The sequence below is a fragment of the Peromyscus leucopus genome, chromosome 1 (assembly GCF_004664715.2).
Source record: "Peromyscus leucopus breed LL Stock chromosome 1, UCI_PerLeu_2.1, whole genome shotgun sequence".
Lineage (NCBI taxonomy): Eukaryota > Metazoa > Chordata > Mammalia > Rodentia > Cricetidae > Peromyscus > Peromyscus leucopus.
The window spans coordinates 125,724,005-125,732,280 of NC_051063.1; positions in this window are offsets into that span (position 1 = coordinate 125,724,005).

Here is an 8,276-nt window from a genome sequence, read left to right on the forward strand (position 1 = left end):
AAACTTGAAGTTAATTGTTATACTGTATATATATATATATATATATATATATATATATATACATATTTCTATTCTTGAGATATTATGTTTAACTCATTTAAAATTGTAATGGATAATTAAAAATAGATTAATAATTAGTCATCTATGATAATCATATTTGTAGCCATGCTAGTTAAGTCTTCTAGGTATACATAGATATATTTCAGATAGATAGGTAATCTTCAAACACTTCATAGACCTAGAGAATATGGCATTTAAATAACTTAAAATTCTGTTGACGTGAGACACAATTGCTCCTGGCTGCACCAATTGATCCTGAGAAAATGTTGGGCTTCTAAGACATTTCCATTTGGAAGTTTGTCTTTTTGGCACAAAATGGCCTACGGGGCAAAGAACTGCCCTTGCCTTGATGGTTGACAGTACAAATGCAATGCTGTCCTTTCTAGACAAGCGGGACACAAGGAAAGTGACCACTGTACTCTGCCAAGACAGGGTAAGATGGTCTTTCAGAATTCCTGCTTCTAAAAATGGTCTGTCAGATACTCTAGGCCTGTAGCCAATTTGAATGCACCAACAATGCTGAGAAACATTAGGTGACTGTCCAGGCTGCCAGCTGTCTTGGTCTACTCTTGCAAGATTCCCAAAAGTTGCTTGCATCCATCTACCATTTCTCAGGTACCATTATGTTCCTTCTCAGGTCTTTGATGTGGTTAAAAACTAGATAGTTGTAATTTCCTCAGTTATGACAAAAGATAAGTTAGATATAAAACCTTAAACTCACAAATATAAGATAGATAGGACATCTTCTTTAATATTGTAACTGTAATTCTTGCTCGATAATTGTTTTGTTATATGTAATTTTACCATGTTAAAGTTAAAACTTTACTTTTTAGAAAAAGAAAAAAGGGGAAATGCTGTGGATATCATTCTATATAAATAAAACACTGATGGCCAATGACCAGGCAGGAAGTAGGTGGGACAAGGAGAGAGGAGAATTCGGGGAAGCGGAAGGCTGAGAGAGAGACTGCAGCCACCGCCAGGACAAGCAGCATGTAGAGACTCTGGTAAGCCACCAGCCACGTGGCAAGGTATAGATTTATAGAAATGGGTTAATTTAAGATAAAAGAGCAGTTAGCAAGAAGCCTGCCACGGCCATACAGTTTATAAGTGATATAAGCGTCTGAGTGATTATTTTATAAGTGGATTGTGGGACTGCGGGGCTTGGGGAACCTGGAGAGAAGCCCTCCAGCTACATCGTGGTACACACCTTTAATCTCAGCACTTGGGAGGCACAGGCAGATGGAACTCTGTGAGTGTGAGGCCAGCCTGGTCTACAAAGTGAGTTCCAAGATAGAAAGGGCTACACAGAGAAACCCCATCTTGAAAATCCTGCAAAACACAAACAAAAACAAAAAATTAATTCTATAATATTTTATACTTTAAAAATATTTTTAGGGCTGGAGAGATGGCTCACTGATCGAGAGCACTGGCAACTCTTCTAGAGGACTGGAGTTCAATACCTATCACATACACTGTGGCTTACAACTGTCTATAACTTCAGTTCCAAGGAGACAAAGAGATTTGGCATCCTTTTCTTGATTTTATGAGCATTACATTCACTCATGCACAGAAATAGATGTGGGCAAAACACCCATACACATAAAAAATCATAACAATAAACAAAACATTGTGTAATCATGTTTGTCTGTGTGAATATTTGCCATTGTTATGTCTATGTCTACAGTGTTCAGAAAAGGAGAGTCAAGTCCCAGGGTTCTAAGGCAGTTGTGAGCCATTGACTGGGTCCTGAGAATGTAATGAAGGTCCTTTGGAAGACCAACAAGCACTCATAACTGCTTAGCTATCCCTCCAGTCCATGGATATCTTCTCTCCATGTCACAGTGTAATCCTCTTCCACTTTCTTCCATGGCACCTGGATCTCTTAAAGAGGCCACTGTTTCTTAAGTCTTCCCAAGTCAAGGATCCTGGTTCCTGAGCTTTCAGATGTGGAACTCGGTTACTACTGGTTCCTGTGCAGTGACTGTTGGGCTTCTAAGGCCTAGAAGGTCCGTTACAGCCCCACTGAATAGAATCCCATTCATCTCAGAATTAATTCTACTCTGACCTGCCAGCTTCTCCAGTCCCCAGTGGCTTTTCATAACATTCCTGACTTTTATTTTTGTAAAGTAATTAGGATACTAAGAATTAAGGAATAAAAAATATTATTAAATAAAGTTGGAGACAAAAATCTTAGTTTTGGGAAGTTAGGTGGTTATAAAGTACTTTCTAAAAAATATGGAGATCCACATTCAAACCCCACAACCTGTATCCTTGCTGCATATTGATTTCAGTTCATCACTGCCATGAGAAACACCTGAGAGGAATAGTTTGTAAGAAGAAAAGACTAATTGTTTTGATGGTTCTGTTATTACTCTATTTGGCAGCATGAACCTTAGAGAATGGAGCCTAAAAGTGAGGTAGATTAAGTCTCATGCAATAGCTAACATAGTTCTGGGCATCAGACAGTTTATATTCTGAGGGTATTCTAAAGGTTTGGCAAGTTGTATGAGCAAAGCTCACCTGAGTTCAAGCTGTACAGAGTCACAAGGGTAAGGTCACATTAGTTTATACTGTATATAGTCAGTGAGGGCAACATGTTCTTGGAAACATCATCTAAATAATCTTAGTAAAATGATAGGTAATCTGAAGTAAAACCACCTCCTATTATTATACCTGGGAGGTGCAGGAAAGCACATTACAAGAAAAACCCACATTACAGAGAAACAGAGATTATACAATGAATGATATTAGACTAGTGAAAGCATTATTTATGTCTTATACTCTGCCACCAAGCATGAAGGTCCATTCCTTATAATGTTTAGCTATTCCATTAGCCATACCCTTGTAAGAAATGTCTGGTAAATGATGTAAAGATGTAACAAAAACTTCTTGCTGTAACTGTCAATAGTAAAACTTAAATACCCTCTAACATCTTTTAAATAATATGGAATCTGTTGCCAGTTACAATTTTCCTGATTACATTTTGAAGGCATAATAAAGAGGAAGTAGAATTACAATAACATCTCATACATATTTGTTTTTGTGTGTTTATAATCTATCCCTCAAATATTTAACAGACTTCTGTGATTCTCCTTCCTCTGTTTCTCTCTGCTCATCACTGTTTGTCAGTTTTACCCTTAAATTATAAGAATCCTGTTGCCATTTTGGACAAAGTCAAGAATTTGGATTAATCTATGTAATGTTACACTGGCCACAACAGCAGTTGTTGCGATGACAATTGTTCCTATGATGACAACAATAAGCCATTTGATAAAATGTTTTGTCTTTTTCAGTCAACTATTAATAACTTGTATCAAAACACTAGCAACTGTGGTGATTTGAATAGGAATAGATCCTGTAGACTCATGAGTTTGAACACTTGGCCCATAGGGAGTGGCACAATTAGGAGATATGGCATTATTGGAGTGGGTTCTGGTAGTTAGAGTGAGATTGGTCCCCATAATCTCATAGGGAGTAGTACCACTAGGAGGTGTGGTCTTGTTGGAGGAGGTGTGTCACTGTGGGATAAGCTTTGAGGTCTCTTTTTGTGTCACTGAATCCATTTCCTGCTGTCTCCTGATCGAGATGTAACCATCACCATGCCTGCCTGCCTGCTGCCATGCTCCCTGCCATGCCTTGATGATAACAGACTGAACGTCTGATGGTCTGGGGCTGCAAGAGCTAGAGAGGAATCCACAATGCCTCCATGGATCCATTTGCAACAATAGAAATATATCCTCTCTCAATTCTCAGTAGCCAACCAGGCTTCCAAGTCTCAAACTGGTTAAACCACACAGGCCTAACTAGAGGTAGTTCAGAATGTTCTGTAGAGAAATGTGTTTGAGCTCTTGAATATATATCACTTGAGGCAAATTTTAAAATTAAGAGAAAATAAGAAAATTGCAAGAATTGTTTTTATGTTCAATGTACTCTTTCCATTATACCCTGACCTTGAAGATTATAAGGAATATCTGTAATTGTAGAAGTAGGCACTTCCATAACAGCAAAGGTTTGTATAAGAGAAAAACACACTCTAGTAGCAACTTGTGTTTTTGGATTTCAGGACAGTTTACTTTGTTTTAACAGAGAACTCACTGCACCAACTCTTTGGAGCAGTTTTTTGTTTTTGCTTTTGTATTTTTTTCTTATCAGCAAGAACCATAGCTGTCTCTGGGTTTCCTCCTAGGCAGGCTTTTGCTGCTTGTGTTTTCTTGACATGGGGTTGCCAGAGTTCAGTATTACTGTCATATTTTAATAGGATTGAACATTTTTTCATCTTTTATTTAAGGCATCGAAACTCAGCTGAAGAAGAGCACTAAACCTTTTGTTCTTTTCTATTTCTTTCTTTCATTTCTGCCTCCAAGCCACTCATGTCTCATCCATTACAACTTTCTGTTTACTAGAATCCATCTTGGAGGGCCTCATTCCAAAGTATCCTTACAGTATATTTTCTGCAACATTCCTTTTCTCTCAAGTTAGGTTGATTTTCATTCTCACTGCATCTCTATACTTCATGTGCTAATTCATATATGAGCTCCCTTAATGTTGAGTCTCAATCTTCTTTCCAAATACTCATTTTGGGTGAGGATGTGCAAACTGGGGTTCCAAAGCTGCCCATTGTGATTGGAAATCTTTGATTCTTCAGTTCAAAGTTATTGCACCCAATAAATTGTCATCAAATTTAAATAAACAGCAGAGTCAGTTAAAATAGTCAATGACTGAGAAACATCTAATCAAAGCTGATTGATTACAGCCAGTTTAGACTGTTGAACTGTACAACCAAGGGTAGGTACGACTTTTTATTTTTAATTGTTTTTTTTTAATTTTTGTTTTTAATGATGCACATGGAATTTGTATAACATGATCATTGTCTATAAAAGCATTAAAAGCAACCCTCTCTGGGATTTTTAGATGTGATTTTAGGTAATACCAATGTTCCTTGGAATTCAGGTATTGCTGTTCTGCATTGGTGAACCCAAGGCAGACAGGGCTGACAGGCAGCATTCAGCTGGAGAACAGCTGGAATCCTGTTGAGACCATGGGGGGGGGGGGGGGGGGTGGACAATCCCTGAATCCCAAGTGCACTTGTCTCCATGCCACAGCAATCAGGAAGTATGAGCAACAATAGAGTCCATTCTGCCCACACTGCCAAGATGTGTCCAACAGAAAATTTTTTCTTTCCATTTTTTTTTTCAAGTGTCCAGGTCAGCTGTAATTGAAACATGTTGCTGACATCTGTCTTTGAACAGCATAGGTTTCTAAAGCAGTTAATTTTTCTCTATCTTTGTAGATCTCTACATTTCTGCATAACTTTTGAAAGTTTATAACATTTCCTGCCTCCCTTAGAGGCCTGATTAATCCTTGGCAATCTTCTGTGACATTATTAAAATCCTATTGTTTTAATAATAATTCCTTGATGTAATTCCCTTATACTTGTTTCCAATAGCATCTTTGAGTCTCCCTATAAGATCAGCATAAGACTCAGAGGGACCTTGTGTAATTTTTATATAACTAGAAACTAGAGTATTCATAGGCTGTCCTAAATTACCATACTTGCACAGGGAAAATCCCCTTATCTTCCTTAAGTATTTCCAAGTTACCTAAAATTGAAAAGGGATCTCATCCCCTTGTTTATCAATACTATTTAGAACTTTATCCCATACCTCATCTAAAGTTTCTTCTGGAAACTAGGACTTATAATCACAAACAACTTTCAAACTAATAGTTGTGATTTTGATACTTGTGCTACTTTCTTTAAAAAATGATGCAGAAGATGGATGTAAATGAAATGTTCTGTACAGCAATATTAAGTCTCTCTGCCAATGCAGCAAGCTGAGTCAAGCAGGATTAAGAATAAAAGACCAAGTTTATTGGCCAAAATACTTCTGGGTGATTTTCCCAGTATCCAGATGAGACCAAGAGAGGAGACTGGAAAAGTCACATGGCCATTCTCCAGGAGGCAGTTTAAAAACCCTGTAGGCATGGTCTTGAGAAGCTCTGGGGGAAGAGCTGCTGCTTGGCAGGCTTTCTGAGAGGGAGTGGGGTTTGGAATGGGGGAGAGTGAGCCTGTGTTGGGCCCTGGCCCCCGTTTTGGGTGACATTATTATTGGGTGACATAGCTGCTTGCTGACCTTGATCAGATGTCCTTCCTATGCTAATTCCCTGCTGGTTTCATTCTTCCTAAACAGCTTACCGAAGGTTCCTTGTTTACCAATCCTGCATATTGATGTAATGCTAGAATGTAAAACATCTGTATCTTTCTTTTCCCCTCCCAGATTCTTCCACTGTACTGTAAGTCTGTATTTAAAGCCTCCTCCCTCCTTCAATAAAGGGCATTCTCCTGAGACAAATGACCTGCTGTCTTGTCTCTTTTTTAAATCCTTAGCCCCTCGCTCGGATATAATGAACTTGTAGTAGCGAGGGCATTGCTGCAAGCCTGGAGCTGAGCTTCCAACTTAAACATCTCAACATTTTTTGATATATGGACACCTGTTCAAGACTAGCTACTTCCTGTTGGCATGGGATGACATGGGGAGGGGGAATTGGGAGTCGGGAGTCAGTGGGTTCACACTCAGTGGGAACTGTGGGTGAAGAAGCATTCTGTTAACTGCCATCCTGGAGACCTCAAGTTTCTGTTTCTTGAGGAAGAGGAGAAGAAAAGTTGCTAGGAGAGAAAAAAAAAAAAAAAGGTTGTTATTATCAGCTCCATGAAAGGGACTAGCCTTGGGGAGAGTAGAGACTGTCAGTTGGAATGAAATGGAGTTGTTCCCTGGTTATATTGACAAAGAAGAATGTGCAAGGCACAAGAGCAGATTGGCCCTTCATTGGGGCAATTTAGAAAACCAGAGTGTGGAGGGTCCCAGTTGTTGGACAGACCATGTATCCTGCATACCTGCTTGAGCCTGGAGAGATGATACCAGCATTAGTTTCCTAGAAGTTTGTCAGCTGAAAGGGTGATGAAAATCAGGGTGCAGGGTCTTGTCCATTGGGGCTTTAGAGACTTAGAAGATTGCTGTTTAAGGGGTACTTGGTCCCCTGGGGAGGGGTAGCCTCCAGGGGTATTTGGGTCCATTGGCATGGGGGCAGGGAGATAGCTGTCAGCATGTGAATGGAGAAGGGACCTCAGAAGGGAGAGGTAGGGTAGGTACCTGACCATTGGCGTGGGGAAGGGGAGATCCTGGACCAGGAGGTGGTGATTGAGGAGGAAGTGCTTCTATAAAGGAGCTCAAAATGGCTTAGGCCTGTAGGAGCACATGGGGTGTCCTGGAGGTGGGTAAGTGACATGGGCATGAAAGAAGCCAAGGTACCCTGACTTCAGTAGGGAGCTTGGTGAGTTGTTGTTTGATGAGTCTGTTGGCCCTCTCAACCTTTCCCGAGGATTGTGGGCAGTAGGGTGTGGAGATTATTGTGATTTGCCATGTGGGTGAAAGCAACCAGCCAGTCCTTGGCCAGTCAGGGTCCTCAAAGCTGATGCAGGGGCTCACATATCTGGAGGGCCTCCTGTGGGTTGGCCTTGTCAGCCATCTGGCAGGAGGAGTGTTCTAGGACTGGAGTCAAATGTGGAAAGATCCCAATCTAGGTTCTGACCAAAGAAGTGAGAGATGTCCCAGGAACCCTGAGGGAGTACAGTTCATGTAAACTGTCTGGAGGTCCAGGTGTCAGGGTCCTCCCAGGTGAAGGCAAAGAGGAAGTATGTATCAGGGTGTAGGGAGACAGTAAAAAAAAAAAAAAAAAAAAAAAAAAAAAAAGCATCTTTTAGTTCCAGAATGGTAAAATGGGAAATTGTAGGGGGGGGGGGATGTTAGAAAGGAGGTTATAGGGGTTATTAAACAATGGACATGTTAGAATAACTGCTTCATTAGTGAGGCAGGGATCTTGAGCTGACTGTTAAGTACCAGAAGGTTTATATATCGAAAGAATGGGGGTGTTGCAGGGTGAGTCAATAGGAATTAAAAGTCCCTGAGATGAAAGGTAGGTAATAATGGGCTTGAGGCCTTGGTGACAGGTTTCAGAAATAAGAAACTGGGGTCTAGAAGGGAAGGAGGAGGAGTCCTTAAGATGAACTAGGATTGGGTGGTGGTGAGTAGGAAGCACTGGGGGGGGGAGATATCCCATACTTGGGGATCTACTGAATATGGGAGGGTAGGGACAGGACAGTTTGGGTTAGAAACTTGTGAAGCTATTAAGGGGAGAAGAAGGTAGGAATCAGGAAAGGG